Source organism: Taudactylus pleione, unplaced genomic scaffold (genome assembly GCF_031769625.1).
Source record: "Taudactylus pleione unplaced genomic scaffold, aTauple2 ptg000095l, whole genome shotgun sequence".
Taxonomy (NCBI): Eukaryota; Metazoa; Chordata; class Amphibia; order Anura; family Myobatrachidae; genus Taudactylus; species Taudactylus pleione.
Window position 1 is genome coordinate 31,306,725 of NW_028284497.1, and position 19,352 is coordinate 31,326,076.

General features: G+C 45.0%; 1 non-coding gene across 1 annotated transcript; it reads right to left on the minus strand.

Annotated features, from left to right (window-relative positions):
- Positions 1-15,029: 15,029 nt before the first annotated feature.
- LOC148526709 (U2 spliceosomal RNA) lies at positions 15,030-15,211 on the minus strand. The gene has a single exon (XR_015878244.1). It is a non-coding gene; the product is annotated as a U2 spliceosomal RNA (small nuclear RNA).
- Between the last annotated feature and the right edge of the window lie 4,141 nt (positions 15,212-19,352).

Here is a 19,352-nt window from a genome sequence, read left to right on the forward strand (position 1 = left end):
GGCATGCCCACACTCCACCTTCCCAAATGCTGCAGAATGTCACTCAGATCTCTTGGGAGATCTGTAAGCGATATCACAGAACCTGTTCTGCACATGTGCAGAATGGATCCTGTGCATCCGCAGTTTTCTGATAATTTAAAAATTGTGTGGGATTCCTCATCTGCATCTGACCATGAATCAGGCCCTATATCTATAATACAGCAAAGCCTTGCATCCTCCTATCTCCCCCATCCTTCACTCCTACCTTCCTCCATATAAGGGGCATATCTTTAATGGGTGCACATGCACCTTTCTGGAGGCCCACGTCGGCTCTGGTGTCTGTGCCTGTAAAAACGACTGGAAAATGGCCGCCGCAGCCATTTTCCCAGTGACCTGTATGCGCTATAGACTCTAGAAGTGCGGCGCTGGCCCTGCACCACTCAGTGCGCAGCCGGCCGTCGGACAGAGAGGAGGGGGCCCGTGTCAGAGACTGCACATGGGCCCCCTCCTCTCAAGAAATGCTAATGCTCCATACTGTGTGCACCGCAGCTAGCGTGTCAACATAGATATACACTGCTTTAGCGAAGCAGAGCCAGAGCAGGAGGCCAACAAAGCTGCCTGAAGGTGATGCAGCAGCCAGCGGTGCCAAGGGGGGGGGTACTAATTACCCGGGTACGACACTGTCCATCTCATTCCTGTCAGCTGGGCAGCCCAGCACACGCTGCTGTGTGCTGGGCTGCAAAGGGAGATTGCTTGCGGCTGCAGAACAGCAGCAGTCTCCTCTGCCTGTGGTGGTGAGCCATCATCCTGTGAGCACCTTCCCGGATATGCGCTGGGCTGAAGGGCTCACAGCGCCCCCAACACGCAGCACCAACAATGTTTTTTTTCTTTTCTTTTTTCTTAATAGAGCATGGCCATGCCTACTGCTATTAGGTCACACCCCCTTCACCCGGGGCCGACTCTATGCAGCCCTGGCAACAGCCCTATATATATATATATATATATATATATATATATATATATATATTAAGGATTCTGGATTTGAACCTTTATACATTCCTGCCTATACATTCTAAGATCCTTCCTATAAACCTCTAAGGATGATGCTATTTTGCGTATGCAGTCATACAGTAAATATAGACTCCAGACCTTGAACCTGTGGTTCCAAAGCACAAAGTATTATTCAAATAAAAGTACAGTCAGTTACAAGCTATGATCTAAGTACAATTTAGCGCAAAGAAATTATACAGACCCAAGTACAGTTATACATACGCAAGCGCTCTGGACCAGATCCCGGCATCGGCAAGATAACCTCCGTCAATCAGCAAGAAGACTAGAAACCCAGGGTGAGAGCACACATATTTATACCCCCCCAGAAATAGACAACACAATAGAGGAGTTTGTTGCTGATCCCATTGGTTCCCAGTGCAGGTGCATTTGTTACAGGGCATTTAACAGGTTGGTTCAAATGGACACAGAACAGCCTCTAACAGCATGTTGCCTCCTCTATGTACCCTGCATGCACAAAAATACATTTTGGTTCCTTATGTCTTTACGGTCCATAAGTTGCGAACGCATGTTCCGATCTTCACACCGTTGATACCGGAAAGCTGTGGATAAAGTATAATATCAAACATGGCTTACTTATCATGTATTAAATATTAGATACCAAAATAGTCTTTATTTCACAGCATTTGTAATAAATGAATAAAACTTGGATCTTTTACTTTATAGCCATGGAACCTTTTGTGTAAGTGTGCATTATGTAAGTATTAGGGATATGGGAAAAGACGCTAGTTAGGTTTATCTGATTTGGGGCAGATGTGCACGCATGCAGCTAATAAACAGCATTCACATGCAGGATATTGTGCATTTACTACTGAGCGTCATGTTAGCAGCGCAACTGTGCGTAATGTGCGGTGTTTATGCATGAGATTCTATCTATGATGGACGTAAAATATATATATATATATATATATGTGTGTGTGTATATATATCCATACACACACACATATCTCATTCCTTACTTACAGTTTCAAACTGCAATGCATATGTGTTACCCCCTGCTGTGAAGCCGGGGCCATTCTGTCTGGGTGTGGGACTAAAACCTGTTTAGGATTCAGACAAATTCAATTGTGTAGATCAATGTCTGGGTTATATTACAATTGCCACAACTATACTTGTCTATATACAGGGATTCCCAATTTGTATGTAAAACACTCACAGTATTCTGGTGTATTGTCTATTCTATTTACTTTTCTCAGGGGCTGTTTTTCTAGTTGTTTTTGGTAGATTATCAAAAACATTGCCATCTGTACTTAGCTCGTGAGTTGTAACTTAAAACGGCGCTGGTCGCAAAATGGCGTCTTGCAGATTCTTGTTTCTAAAATGGAGTCTAGCTGCCATTCACAACATGGCGTTGCGCACGCTAATTTTTATGCTGATTCCGTCTCAGCCACCAATCCAGCTTCGACAGTCCACCCTTTGATAGCGAACATGCTATCACATCCTGATGTTAAAATTAATTTTAGGCATACATACGTATATTACTTAATGTTATTAGGGGATGGCACAAGGTGGTTCTTAATCCATCAATAATGTGTCTCTAGGAGGGGACATAAAACTACCATTATATGCACACCGCGGACCTTGGGAGATCATGTGAAAGATGTGGGGATGCACCAGTCCTATAAAGGCAGTCTTGAAGGGAAATTGAGACTTTACATTATCTGAAGTGATTCAAAAGTAACATTTCAATAATACATTCTATGCATGTCTAAATATAATACATTAGATGATGGTATTTCCTAGTTCAGGGTTGTAATGCAGTTCTATATTTACCTCAGTATTCATATTGCCATTACTGACCATCATCATAATTTCGTTCTTTCGTCTTACTCTATTTTTACATTTTCCACACTTCAACACAATAGGAACATACCGGACACATAGGCCAATTACTATAATGACAATCAGTATAGGGATCAAGAATTTGCCTATGCTGGCGATCACTTCCTGGACCCATTCCCCTAGGCCTAAGAACCATTTCACTGGGTTCAACCATGAGACCCATCCTATTTTCTCCCCTGCTTCAGCCACTGAAGCATTATGGTTCTTACGAAACTCCCATTTTAGCTGTAGAATTTCATCCATCTTCCAGTCTATCACCTCTTTGGGGTCGCTGGTATCATTGGTGACATAGGTGCAACACTTCACTCCAAATTGGGTGGCCAAAGTTACGCAATACCCTCCAGTAACAGCAGTTAAATAATTTAACACTAGCCTGTGTTGCACCAGTTCTTTCTTGTATGCTTGCAATTCTCTCCCTGTATACCTGAATGTGTCATCATACATCTCGGTGATATCATCTATTAATTTAGCAAGTTCCTGAATATATCTAAAATTTAATGTACCCCGAGTGATTCTGGTGGGATCCAGTGCGACTAAAACTTGGAAGCCAGTTGTCTCACTAATTACCTGGCGACGTGCATAAAGCCACTCAGTTATCATATTTCGTTTGCCTCTGTGTTCATACTGCGTGTGAAGATATGGTGATGGTGTGTTTTCATGGATACCGAGCATTTCAACATGTGTGAGGGTCATAACTTTTGGGACTACTCTTCCCAGGTAACACAAACCAACGGAACTCGGGGAGAGCCACTTATACGCCTTTCTTCCACATATAAAATACACATTATCGGGGAGAACATAAGGAATAGTATGCATCATTATCATTAAACACATTTCCCTTGCAAACAATCCTATCTCAGGGTCTTCCATCTGGTACATGCAAGTCTCTGGTTGTATTATTTTAGCACAATAACCATCTGGTACCTTACCAATAATTTCTGTGGTGGAACTCAATGTGTACTGGTACCTAAAATGTTTCCCACTAGATTTAATTGAGCGTAACAGATCATGGTTTATGGACTCATTATCAGCTCTCTGTGAGAAGGTCATCGTCTGATTATTCCCCGTCACTTCCCAACTCCCGGGTTTATTGGGGTTGGTTAGTTCAGAAGTGAACTATCTACTTGGAATTGATAGAGTTTGAAATTAGGTGGTTTGGATGAGAGGAATTTTCCATCCAATGTTTTCCCTTTTTGTAAATCTAAAATTTCCGTGATATTCAACGGAAATGGCACCAACCCTACGTTATGCTGTCCCTGTGGCACATGTGAACACACCCAGCAATCAGTTTGATTTAACACTTTGCCTACCATGCTATGATAATCCTCTAAAGGATACCCACCCCAGTACGGGTTATATTTAGGCTGGCACCGTTGAATACAGTTCTCATCAACTAGGGACCCACAAAGCTCACAAATACAGGAATCTTCAGACAATAAACCTCCACACCGTCCCCGAGTATCCGGAATTATAGCTCTCTTAACAATAACAGTACTAAGATTGGTCAGACACTCCCCTGATTGGCATTGCACTTCTCCTGACTCCACTCCATCAGCACTGCCATCAGTTCCCATCTCCTCAATTGGTCCCCCGTCACAGAAACCGGGTATATCCCCGAACCAACCAGAATGGTGAAAACTCTGGAAAAGAATATGAAAATGAACACAGCAGGCCAGTCCATTGTCACAACAGAGACCTGCAAATTTCTTTTAGTTCAGGTATCTCACTATGACCTTTTCAATCCTCCCGGAACAGGCTCGCGATAGACAGGTCCACGTTATCAGCCTTGTCTCCGACTTGTTTCTCCACTGGTTGATTGACCTTTTTGCAGTGAGTAGAATGGACCCAGGTATCTCTCTCAGCCACCTTCAAAGATGTAGTACTTGTCAGCAGCACCTGGTATATACCTTCCCACCGGTCAGTCAAGCAACCTGAACGCAAGAAATTTCTGATCATAACATATTCTCCTGGTTCAACATCATGACAGTTAGTTTCAGGCATATCATTGGACAACAATTTCAGTTTCTGCTGCTGTTGTTTTAACTGCTTACTCATTGATATAAGATACCTTACAGTTACCTCGTTGTTACCCTTCAAGTCTTTCTGTGGACTTATAATCAAATGAGGTTGTCTACCGAGCAGTGGGCCTGATTCAGAGCTACTCGTAAGCGGCCGCTCGTTCGCTCCGAGTGATGTTTGCACATCTGCGCATGCGTATGGGTCGTAATGCGCATGCGCCAACCAGTCAGTGCGGTCAGCAATCGAGCGCTTGCAAAATAGCGAGTGCCTGCTAATTTGAGTGACAGGATGAGGCGTTTGTGGGTGGCAACAGGGGAAGGTGCTTGAAAACGGGGAGTGGAGATCCGAATGCAGGCGTGCCAAACGGTCAAAACGGGCGTTTTAAGGGTGTGCATAATTAACAAAGCAGCGTCATCGTCCACGTCACTTGGTTGTCTCTTAGCCTGAACTGTTCGCATGATTGCGGTAGGAAAATCCTACCACAAGCACTGCGAGCAGTTCAGACGCCTTTCGATGTACTTGATTAATCTAATAAATAGCGGAGATGACGTAGGATGTGAGCGGCCAGGGGGCGTCTTTGCAAAATAGCGAGTGCATGTTTCGTTCGCTCGCTCAGACATAGAGGCGTCAACAGACCGCAAAGAGTGAGCGCTCAATTTAAATAGCCGGCCCCTTTTTCGGAACGAGCGAGCGCAAATAGCGTCCGGCTCTGAATCAGGCCCTGTATTTCAAAGGGGGACAGATTTAAAGGGGGTCTAGGAGTGGTCCTTATACTATATAGAACCATATGGTAACGCTTCTGGCCATCCTAGTCCAGTCTCTGTCATGATTTTACTTATTTTGAATAGTTCCGTTCATCCTCTCTACCTTGGCGCTGGCTTGCGGTCGGTAGGGGGTGTGAAGTCGGCTATTAATACCCATCAGCTTACACATATTTTGAAAAACATCACCTATGAAATGAGTACCCCTGTTACTCTCGATGATTTTAGGGATACCGTACCTGCATACAAATTCCTGAACTATTTTCTTAGTAGGCCTCAACCCAGTTGGAAAATACGTCAGTGCACACTAGTACATACTTAAGATTCCTGCAGGGTGGTAATTGGATGAAATCAATTTGTATTACCTGGAAAGATCCATCAGTCGGTGGAATGTGGGATGGTTCGGTAGGGATCGCTTTCCCTATGTTCTTCTTCAAGCAGGTCAGACAGGAAATTGCTCTCTTTTATGCTTGGGAAGAAAAACCTGGTGCACACCAGTATGCCCTCACCAATTTACACATACCTTGCTTTCCCAGATGAGTCAGACCGTGGGCTGCCTCAGCCAGGCTGGAGTAATATGCTTTGGGGCTACTGGCTTACCTTTGTCCGTCCCTCCAGAGCCCGGCGGACTCTTGCCCACATCCCTTGGACTTCCAGATGGACTTTTCCTGGATTGAACACAAATTTGGCATCTCAATTAATTTCAGCAATTGTTTGAAAAGACATAGGCGCTCATTCAGAGCCACTCGCTAGCGGCAGTACGCTCGTTCCGAGCGATGTTCGCACATCTGCGCATGCGTACGGTTTTTAGTACGCATGCGCGAACCAGTCAGTGCTGGCGAAAATCGTTTGTACGCAATATAGCGAGTGCCTGCTATTTTGAGTGACAGAATGAGGCGTATGTGGGTGGTAACAGGGGAAGGTGCTTGAAAACGGGAAGTGGAGATCAGAACACAGGCGTGCTTAAAGGTCAAAATGGGCGTTTTATGGGTGTGCATAATTAATATAGCAGCGTCATTGACCACGTCACTTGGTTTTTTTTAACTCAGAACTGCTCGCAAAATAGTGGTTGAAAAAACCAACCACAAGAATAGCGAGCAGTTCATATCCTGTTCGATGTACTCGATTAATCTAATAAATAGCGAACATGACGTATGGTGCGCGCGGCCAGGGGGCGTTTTTAACAAATAAACGAGCGTATGTTTTGCTCGCTCGTTCAGACTTAGAGGTGTGAACAGACTGCAATGTGCGAACAGATCATTTGAATAGCCACCCCTTGTTTTTGAACGAACGCAAATAGCGAACGGCTCTGAATGAGGGCCATAATTTGTTCAGTTGGAGAAAACATTTTTAACCCTGCTGCCCATTTTGCAGCTTCATCGGCTCTGTTGTTGCATGTTGTATGGGCTTTACATTTAATTACTGCCACTGTTTTGAGCAGTTGAATTGCTTTTAATAATTGTTTTATGTGTCTAGATGGTGCAACTGGTGTGCCTGCTGCTGTCATAAAATTTCTCAGATGCCATAGAGCCCCGAAATCGTACACCACCCCGAACGCATACCTAGAGTCAGTGTAAATGTTAGCAGACTTGCCTGCTGCCAGTTCACACGCTCTTGTTAGTGCTACTAACTCTGCCACCTGGGCTGAGTGAGGAGGACCAAGAGGTTCAGCTTCTATGATGTCTGTTTCATTTACAACAGCATAACCTGTACATAACTCACCAGTGTCTGTTGTCTATGACAACTCCCAACCATGTAAAGTCACATCTACATTCTCTAAAGGTGTGTCACATATCTCAGATCTAGCAATAAAGGTCTGATTTAGATATTCCATACAATCGTGTGCATCATTATGTCCGCTGAACTCGCCTCCTTCCACCCTTTGTACATCATGTTGTACATATGGTAAATACGATGCTGGATTCAGCATGCTGCAACGTTTAACAGTGATGTTTGCAGGTGCAATTAGAGCTAGTTCCCATTTGTTAAACCTAGCTGAAGAAACATGTCTGGTTTGGGCAGAGTTCAGCAGAGCAGATACAGCATGAGGAGTGTAGACAATCATATCATGGCCCAATACTACGTCCTCACTTTTACTCACCAATAGAGCAGTAGCTGCTACACTTCTCATACAGGTGGGGAGTGATCTTGCCACAGTGTCCAATTGGGCACTGTAGTATGCTACGGCCCTACTGGCATCACCATGTTTTTGTGTGAGGACACCTGCAGCACAACCATCGGCTTCTGTACAATACAAATCAAAAGGTTTTTCATAATCAGGTATTCCCAATGCAGGTGCTTTTGTCAGACTATCCTTAAGATTAAGGAAAGCCTGCTCTATTTCCTCTGTGTGTTTGACACGATCGGGCTTTGAGGAAGAGACCAAGTCCTGTAAAGGCAAGGCCAAAATAGAAAAACCTGGGATCCACATTCTACAGTATCCACACATTCCCAAGAAGGTAAGAATTTGCTGCTGGTTCTGCGGGAGTGTCATGTTCTGTATGGCCTGGATTCTGTCATTTGTGAGATGTCGTAACCCCTGAGTTAGGCAGTGTCCCAAATATTTTACTCTGGATTGGCACGGCTGTAGTTTGTCCTTAGCAACCTTGTGTCCTGTATGCGAGAGATGAAGCAACAATAGTTTAGTATCATTCAAACATGACATAAACGAATCAGAACATAGCAATAAATCGTCCACATATTGAATTAGAACAGATACATTGGTAGGTTGAAAAGATTGTAAACAGTCGTGCAAGGCCTAGGAGAAGATACTGGGGCTGTCTATGAAACCTTGGGGCAACCGTGTCCATGTATATTGTACACCTCTGTATGTGAATGCGAATAAATACTGACAGTCAGGGTGGAGAGGCACAGAGAAGAAAGCAGAATAGAGGTCAATGACAGTGAAATGGGTTGCATTTGGTGGGATCTGCATAAGAATGACAGCTGGATTTGGCACTACGGGGAATTGGCTCTCTACTACCTTATTAACACCTCTAAGGTCTTGTACCAGCCTATAACCCCTCCCATCACTCTTCTTCACCGGAAAGATGGGACTGTTGGCTACACTAGCTGTACGAACTAAAATTCCCTGTTGCAAAAATCGCTCAATTATTGGAAAAACCCCTAATTCTACCTCTTGTTTTAGTGGGTACTGGGGAATTTTTGGAGCTTGCCTACCGCCTTTTAAATTTACCATTACGGGGCCTACGTTTGCCATTAATCCAGTGTCCTGTCCGTCCTTAGTCCAAAGGGAACCTGGAAATTGGGACATTTGATCTACCTGAGATGGATTTACATTTAAACTGGTAGAGTGATACATTATCCTTTGGGGAGTGTCCAACATATCCCGCACCTCGTTCGCAACTCTCTCTGGGATATCTAGAAATACACCATCAGGGGTGCAGTATATGACACATCCCATCTTACATAACAAATCTCTACCCAGCAGGTTAGTAGGAGCCGCTGCAGCCAGAAGAAAAGAATGCCTGGTATGCAACGGCACGATAGTAACCTCTGTGGACTTTGTTAAAGGATAATGTTGCACTTTACCTGTTACACCCATTGTTGGTACTGTCTTCTTGGTCACCTGTAAATTAACAGGAGATTTTATCACTGACCCGGTCGCCCCTGTGTCTACAAGAAAAGGATATTTAGTACCAGCTACATCAACCATCATGACCGGTTCTTCCCTAGTACTTCCCGTTAACCTGACTATCTGTAGACTACAGGTATGACCTGACCCCTAGTGTTGGCTACCATTCTCCAATAATGCATTTACAGCCACAATTGGAGATGGTGCCTGTTGGACATTTGCTGGTCTCTGTGCATATCCTTTATGGGGATATCCAGGTACTCTCTGGTTTGGGGGTCCTACCCTTTTTACCGGACAGTTTCTATTTAAATGTCCTAATTGTTTACAATTAAAACATGCTCGTGGATCAGATGAGGACACGGGTTGTGAGATTTGAGCAGGGGGGAAAGGTGGTGGATATGGGTAGGGATATGGAGGATATGGGTATTGTGGGGGGCATGAAGTTTGTGGGTAGTATGGGACCTGTGGTTGTGTAGGGTATGTGGGATAGAGCTGTGTTTGCTGTTGCGTGGGATTAGTGAGGGCGTATAACTGTTCAGGTGAAAGTGTGTGTGTGGGTGCAAGTGTGTCTGCTGGCTGTGATGTTACCGTCATTCCTTCCAGAGCTTGGATACTGACAGCCATTAGTTTTTCGCTCTGGGTCTCTCTCTTCTTTGAGATGTTTTTATCATGTTCTATGGCAGATTCTATGAGGGTATCTATTGTGACTCCCCTCCAGCCAGGTTGTGAGGTCTGAACCCGAGTCTTTAAATTCTCTTTCAGACCGTCCATGACTATCATTCCCCTGTGGTGAGTGCTATCTTTAATATCTTCTAACCCAGTGTACTGGGTGATAGCCTGCAGAGCCCAGTTGCAATAATCTTCTGCAGATTCACTCTCCTTTTGCTTAATGGTGAAAATTTTGTTCCAGTTACTACTGCTGGAAAATATATACCCAATTGAGTTACAATGTAGGAAATGTTACCTTGATTTACTTGGTCTGTTAAGGGAATGCCACCATCCAATACACAATCTGTGATAAATTTTGTCACGTCGATATTGCGTTTTAGACTTGCCTTTAACACCACTCGCCAATCTTTATTAGTTGGCTCATGAGAACTACCCAAATTCCTCAAAAATCTTTGACATTTGGCTTTTCGGGATCGGGGAAATCATTTATGATGGAATTTAGTTCTGCCCTTGTCCAAGGACAATGCATTACCACTTCCCTCGTGGGCACTACACCATTCGCAACTGCATTTCCATTCGGAGCAGTTATTGTCCGAATGGGATGCAGACCGGCAGCGCTGCTACCTTTGACCTTGTTACCTGGCTGGGGTTTAATCTGTTGCTACTACATATGGTATTAACAACTTCCTCTACGGCTGCAGAGGGTGTTAGCACTTCCCTTGCTGTTACCGATGGAGATGGCGGCACCACTCATGATTGTCGTGGTACAGCATCTATCATTTGTACAGCATGGGAAATGGCAGACATTACAATAGGCTCATTATCCACATCATAAACATTTTCTTTATGGTTTCTTAAGAGAGGGTACAAATTGCTTGTTACATTGTTATGGGTTTTTTCGATAACTGTACTTGCACCCCCATCCACATAAGGTGGCGGTAGTGCGCGTGAACTGCTGACAATACCTTCCGCAACGCTACCTTGCTGCACATACGCGCCATTTTGCAGCTCGCACGCATTGCAATCCAGCACTGTGGGTGTATTTTCTGGCAATGCGTTTGCGATGCTAGTTTGTGTCGCTTCACATTTTTAAGCCACGCATCCCCGTCATGCTGCCACAATTTTAAACATTCATAATATTTTACCTTCTTACCTCGAGACCGCATCAGACTGATGTGGTCCCGGACATTATCCAATACATCTTTATCAAAACTACCAATTCTGGGAAACGGTCTAGCACTCTTCATCGTTATCTTACACCATACATCACAATACCTTATTGCATAAGTACCGTACTTTGTATGCATGATACGACGGGCCGATCCAAGCGGCGCTTCCATTACCAGTACATCATTGTCTAACATCTCTATTGTTTGCGTGGCTCCCATCTTAAGACAACTCCTATGTTTTTCAATAAAGATTTAAACTGGTGAAAGACAGTCAAGATACTTTCACTTACCTGTGGACGCCTTTGAAAAAGGGTGTATCCACCAAATCCTATGAAGGACCTCTAGATGGCTTCACTCACCTATGGAAGGAAGATGCTCCCATACAATAAAATCCCTTTTCGACTATGTTTCAACTGCTAGGGGGCAGCTAAGAACCCTTTTTGTTCCAGTTGATTTCATCCACCCTCTCACCAGCTCACAATCAAAATGTAGCCAAGATTATGCGGTTCAATTATAATGTTCAAATAAGCCTAACAGATCACACACATCACGCTGGGAGGCGAACCCTAACAAAAATAACAAACCATACACCTGCTCTGTGTAAAAGTAAACGGTATGCTGCTACCGAGTCACTAGGCAACCTTCCTGCGCCTAGCACTTAAGGGTCCTACAATACCCTTAACATTTAGGTCCCGTGTTACACCCTAAACAAACACTCACAGTTACACACTTTTTTCCTGTGCAGAAAAATACACGTTAACTCAGTTATTGGCAACAACTGAAAAATGTAAACCTCAACGGCTTTGTTTAAACATGTGGCAGCACAACCGGAAATACGTATACGCTATTGTGCGACCAGTCGCATACACAATAATGCAACTACTACACAACCGTATGACTTACCCTTAGCTGCGTATGCAAAAGTGCGTCTTTATTGCGTGCAAAAATGCGACTTAGCCGCATTTGCAATACTGCAACACCCCTTTTAAACGCAAAATACTATCAACAAAGGAAAACAAACTTTTTCCTTTCTTGTCCCTGGATTCTAGTCAGCGTACCTTGACTCACACGATAACGCATAGCGATCTTTCAGCATAGAGTGGTTGCAGGGAAAACTGCGTGTGGCCACTATCCACCCTTTGGTGAGATATCGATAACCGTATTTTATCGTGTGAACAGGTAGGTGACTTCACTATGAGCCCACAACTAAGGATTCTGGATTTGAACCTCTATACATTCCTGCCTATATCTTCTAATATCCTTCCTATAAACCTCTAAGGATGACGCTATTTTGCGTACGCAGTCATACAGTAAATAAAGACTCCAGACCTTGAACCTGTGGTTCCAAAGCACGAAGTATTATTCAAGCAAAAGTACAGTCAGTTACACGCTATGATCTAAGTACAATTTAGCGCAAAGAAATTATACAGACCCAAGTACAGTTATACATACGCAAGCGCTCTGGACCAGATCCCGGCATCAGCAAGATAACCTCCGTCAATCAGCAATCAGCAAGAAGACTAGAAACCCAGGGTCAGAGCACACATATTTATACCCCCCAGAAATAGACAACAGAATACAGGAGTTTGTTGCTGATCCCATTGGTTCCCAGTGCAGGTGCATTTGGTACAGGGCATTTAACAGGTTGGTTCAAATGCACACAGAACAGCCTCTAACAGCTTATTGCCTCCTCTATTTCCCCTGCATGCACAAAAATACATTTTGGTTCTTTATGTCTTTACGGTCCATAAGTTGCGAACTCATGTTCTGATCTTCACACCGTTGATACCGGAAAGCTGTGGATAAAGGGGGTCATTCAGACCCACTCGCGAGCGTAGTATGCTCACAAGTGGGTCGATGTTCCCCACTGCGCATGCGCACGACGGAGGGAGCTCCGTCGTGCGCATGCGCGAGACCCGGGGAGCGACGGGCTTTACATCGCTCCGGGTCTCGCACCAAAGGGGGCGTGCTGTCGATGTTGATTGACAGCACGCCCCTTTGGTGGGCGTGGCAGCCAGACGGAGGCGTTCCCATGGGAACGCCTACCGTCTGAAGCCGGCCCCACTGACATCACTAGTGATGTCAGTGGGAGTGATTTTGGCTCTGACAGAGCCAAAATCACTCCAGGGCTTGTGGCAGGGAGACCCTACTGCAGGGTCTCCGTCGCAAGTCCGATGGTCGCGATGGTCAAGACCATCGCGACCATCTTTTTGGCCACTCGCATATGCTGTGGGTGGTCACCCACAGCTATACGAGTGGCCAGGAGGCCGCTCCATTTTCATGGAGGGCCCTGATTCAGAGCGAGCGCTCTGGTCAGAGCGTTCGGCTCTGAATCAGGCCCAAAGTGCGGATCAGTATAATATCAAACACGGCTTACTTATCATGTATTAAACCTTAGATACCAAAATAGTCTTTATTTCACAGCATTTGTAATAAATGAATAAAACTTGGATCTTTTACTTTATAGCCATGGAACCTTTTGTGTAAGTGTGCATTATGTAAGTATTAGGGATATGGGAAAAAACACTAGTTAGGTTTATCTGATTTGGGGCAGATGTGCACGCATGCAGCTAATAAACAGCGTTCGCATGCAGGATATTGTGCATTCGCTACTGAGCATCATGTTAGCAGCGCAACTGTGCGTAATGTGCTGTGTTTATGCATGAGATTCTATCTATGATGGACTTAACATATATATATATATATATATATATATACATGTACATGTACATACATACACATATCTCATTCCTTACTTACAGTTTCAAACTGCAATGCAAATGTGTTACCCCCAGCTGTGAAGCCGGGGCCATTCTGTCAGGGTGTGGGACTAAAACCTGTTTAGGATTCAGATAAATTCAATTGTGTAGATCAATATCTGGGTTATATTACAATTGCCACAACTATACTTGTCTATATACAGGGATTCCCAATTTGTATGTAAAACATTCACAGTATTCTGGTGTATTGTCTATTCTATTTACTTTTCAAAGGGCCTGTTTTTCTAGTTGTTTTTGGTAGATTATCAAAAACATTTCCATCTGTACTTAGCTCGTGAGTTGTAACTTAAAATGGCGCTGGTCGCAAAATGGCATCTTGCAGATTCTTGTTTCTAAAATGGAGTCTAGCTGCCATTCGCAAGATGGCGTTGCGCACGCTAATTTTTACGCTGATTCCGTCTCAGCCACTAATCCAGCTTCGACAATATATATATATATATATATATACACATACACTATGTACTGTACATACATGTACACATGTATACCCATACATACAAACACACACACATATACATACATAAACACATACATTATAGGTGGCAGACATTGAACTGACCTGGTTATGCATGCTATTTTCGACGCCGTTATCATGCAATCGCTTGCAAATCGCGCATGCATCGGGCATGTTTTGGTCGGAAGCAACCAGCGATGCGCGTGCACGCTGGTCGCTTCCGACATCTATCATCGCCCGTACATGCTGGTCAACCTGACGATCCCGTCAGGTTCAGCATGTGTGGGGATGATGGATGTGCCTGGATTGAACATTCAGTCTAGGCACATCACTAGATATACAAATGAGAGCACGATTGCAATGTCGTAATCGTGCTCTCGTTTGTATATCTAGTAGTGGATACCCGCCTTAAGTTTACTGACAGACTCCTGCACCAGGAGATAGCATGCTTATATATCTATTAGAATACTGTATTCTTAGTGTCTTGTAAGTAGCAGCCGCTGACCAAGTGCACCACTGAAGATAAATTACTGCAGTTTAAAATAATACAGTAATAGGCCCCTTCGAAAAGGGGCACCTCAGATATTGACAGCCAAACTCCTCCACTAGAAGAGTTCAAGCTTCCAATATTCATGTTGCATAACAAGACCGTACATATAATGCTGCAGTCCAGGGAAAATATACAACTGAGCAGGTAGGTGCACCATTCCTGAAAGAACTGCAATACACAGTCAATGCGTAGAGTGGGCAGAGCAGCTCTTCTCTGTTCTAAAATTCCATTTAATATGGGCCCCTAGGGGGCGTATCAGATATTAAACTGATAAGAACAGATTCTACACTTGATTGGACCTAGTGCCCCTTGAGCACACATATATGCATCTTTACATATATCTATTATACAAATACATACACCTAAGGTATGCACGGCCACATAACACACGTATATATATTCATACATATCTTAATATCCCCATATCAGATCACTGGCAGCTGTACCAGGGAACACCGGTCTCTCGTAATTTGCCTATATGGTGACGCTCCTCTTGGGACTGGTCTCGAACCCGTGCGGCATCCCAGGCGGGATCTTAAAGTACACACCTCAAATGTGAAGTATGTGTGATGCCGAAGCGAGTACACCATATAAAAATAATATATATATTTTTACACAGATATTAGTAAGCCCGCTGAGAGGCATGGGTTAGATTGAAGTAGCACCAGGAGGACTCCAAGATGCCAACTACTGCGCCAACTGTGCTATTGAGATGCACCAAAATTGCATAGCGCCAGCAGGTAGGCACCTAGTCTGGTGGTAGGTTTAGAGATGGTCAGACTCCATCAGAGTGAAGTCTCCATCAAAAAATAGCGGGATTAACATAGCTGTGTCTCACCTTTATGGAAGCAGCTGCAATAGAGAGGAACCTGCTTTATAAAAATGATTCAGGGCTGACCAGTGGATAACGGGGCCCCGAGCGGGGATACAGGGATCTGCGCTGCCGCTAAGCCCCTCCCCCAGGCTCCGTAATCCCAGCCAGTCTATTGCTGTAGCGCTGGCTGGTCGTCACCTGGCTGTCCTGCTTCAGATGCCCGCACAGCACCAGCTGAAAAGATGGGAACACGCTATGTAGGGCTGTGCTCTGGAACACTGTATTTTTTAGATTTATGATAAGAGCATGCGCCTGCAGTTCATATCAGAGCACTGCACAGCGCACCTCACTGCTCCATACAAGCATACTGTGGGGTCTATTTACTAAGCAGTGTTAGGAGACAGAGTGAAAGTGATAAGGTGCCAGCCAATCAGCTCCCAACTGTCATCTCACAGGCTGTGTTTGAAAAATGACAGTTGGGAGCTGATTGGCTGGCACCTTATCACTTTTCACTCTGTCTCCTAACACTGTCTGCTCACCACCGCTAAGCATGTCAGCATTGTGTTTCCTATAAGCACAGCACTGCCCGAGGGACACGGCAACAAAATGGCAGGACAGATACCTCAACCATGCGCTGTGTCTTCTGGCGCCAAGCAAGCTACGGTCTCCTCAGTTGTAATTGAAGGAGAGAGGTAGCCTCGTACAGCGACAACTCTCAGCATGTCACTAAGCCCAGCTCTAACCAACACAGCTCCTGCTACTCAGGAGAGGTGGTTATACTCACCAACTGCTGAGGGGGCGGCGTGGAATCCGGACACGAGCAGGTGTCAGCTGACTCCATTGTGAGCCCCCTCTTCAGGGTCACCAGACACAGGCTGTAGTAGCCATGGCGGTGCCCTCCAGGCGGCTCCCGCATAGCAGGCAGACTGCCACAGTAAGCAGTCTGCCTGTCCTCAATAAAACTGAGTAAAGTTAAATATAATAAAAACCTAATTATTAATAACAGCCCAATCTGCTCCGGCTCTCTTGGGCACAATTTCTAAACTGGAGCTGATGGAGCATAGAGGGGGAGGAGCCAGTCACACTTCTAAATTATTTAAAGTGCCAGGCACTACTTTACCACCGTCTAGACCCCACTGTATTGAGCTCCAGTGTCCTCTAGTGGATGAAGGAGAAAACTGAAAGTCTTTCAAGTTTACCTGCGGGAACCTACGCAATCTTCACATGGCATTGACTTTCAAAGCCCGAGCGCCGGGTTGCAAGGAGGGATCGCTTCTTCCCCCTTTACCCGAGCAATGCTGAATTGCTCCAGTAGTAAAGTATCCACCACTTTGCCTATTGGCCCCCAATAATGAATAGCCCCCAAAGACTCTGGCATAAAGCATATTTATGGTGATTTCTTCAGAATCAGTGCAGGCGACTGTCTGGTAAGACCTTGCAATGGGTGCAGGATGGCCTGACTCAGGGACACCTCTGTAGTGTGCACTTCACACCCTGCACCCATTATAGATATGCTACTGATAACATTCATGTACGTAACTACCATAGGTGCAAGGAGTGCAGCTGCTATGGGGCCCAGACCTGAGGGGGGCCCATCATCCTTGTCAAAATTACATGTGTTATATAAATTTTTCATCATTGGGCAGTGCATAGAGGCCCTTACAAAAATGTTGCTATGTGAGTTATGGTAAGAACTTACCTTTGTTAACTCTCTTTAAAGTCCATGGGGTCCACAAGGAGACCTTGGGGTGTAGATAATGGATCTGGAATCCGGCCACCACAGTTAAAAACTTTCAGCTCCCAGGATGCACTGGTCCACTCTCCCTATACCCCGCCCCCAAGCCAGAGGCACCTCAGTTTGTAATAAGCCAAAGGCCGGAGGAAGAAAAGAGAGAAGGAAGATGGGTACACCCAAGAACCACATTCTCACAAAGAAGGAGATGGAAAACCGGTGACCAGCAACATAGCTCTTATGAAGCCAGGTGCATCAGGGCGGGTGCCCTGTGGACCCTATGGACTTCAAATAAAGAGAGCTAACAAAGGTAAGTTCTTACCATAACTCTCATTTTCTTCTTCAGGGTCCATAGGCTCCACAGGGAGACCTTGGGGATGTCCCAAAGCAGTCCTTTTAAGGGTGGGGATGCTCCTGCGCTGAGAGGAGAATCCGGCGCCCAAAGGAAGCATCCTGAGAGGCGAAGGCATCAAAGGCATATAGAATCTTAGAAAGGTCTGGACAGAAGACCATGTGGCCGCCTTACACAGCTGAACAGCTGAGGCGCCATGGCGAGCTGCCCATGAGGGATCCACAGACCGAGTGGAATGAGCAGTAACAGAGGCCTCTGAGATAATCAAACGAAGCCATCTAGCCAATGTTTGTTTATTGGCTGGCCATCCTTTCTTGTGAAATCCATAGAGCATAAATAAGGAGTCCGATTTTCTGTTGGAACTGGTACAGTCCACATAAATCCTGAGGGCGCGGACCACATCCAAAGAGGCCTCACCTGCCGAGAGGTCCGGTGATTGAAAGGCCGGGACTATAATTTCCTCATTAATATGGAAACTAGAAATAACTTTAGGAAGGAACCCAGGGCGGGTCCAAAGCACAGCCCTGTCCTGGTGAAATATCAGAAAAGGGGAGCGACAGGAGAGTGCCCCCAACTCTGACACTCTCCTGGTGGATTTGTGAATGCAATTGCCAGAAGAAAAAGAGTCTTAGCTGTTAACCACTTGAATTCCACCAAATCTAGTGGTTCAAATGGAGGACCCTGGAGGGCCTGAAGAACTACCACCAAATCCCAAAGAGCCACTGGGAGGACAAAGGGAGGTTGAATTCGGAGGACACCCTGGAGGAAGTTGTGGATATCCAGTAGCAGAGAAAGTCTATGTTGGAACCATACTGACAGAGCAGAGACATCCAATCCAGCTTGAAGGAAGGCCAGGACTCTGGAAATCCAAAACACCCGAGGGTTGTAATTTCTTGGACGACACCATTGGAAATATGTATGCCACACTCTGTGGTAGATCTTAGCAGAAGCTGGCTTACGCGCTCTAAGCATCATGTTGATGACTGAGGGAGAGAATCCTTGGACCTTAGAAAGGATGTCTCAAGAGACACACCGTCAAAGACAGACGATTCAGGTCCAGATAAAGGCAAGGACCCTGATACAACAGGAACGGAGTGGCGATGGAGAGATTCTGAAGATCTGAGTACCAATGAGATCTGGGCCAAGCTGGAGCAACCAGCTGGACCGTGCCCCCATCTTGTTTGAACTTCCTAATAACTCAAGGAGACTGGAGGAAACAGGTACGCAAACTGGAAGGTCCACTTCACTGACAGAGTGTCCACCAAGGTTGCCTCAGCATCTCTTGTTCTGAACCCGTACACTGGTAAACTCACAAAAAAAACACCTCAGCGCTAATGAGCCAGTGAATCAAATATCGGTGCAGCAGTGATAAAGAGGTGATTGCCAACCTCACAAGCATAAACAATAAGAGGGAAAAACTGCGCTCCGATATTTATGTTGAGACATAGGGACAACACATCAATAAAATGAAAGAATTTATTACCTGGAACTTATATAACAAATACAAAAACACACATGTGAACACAATAAGATAGGTATTAATTAAGTACTGCTGGGTTAGCTCATAA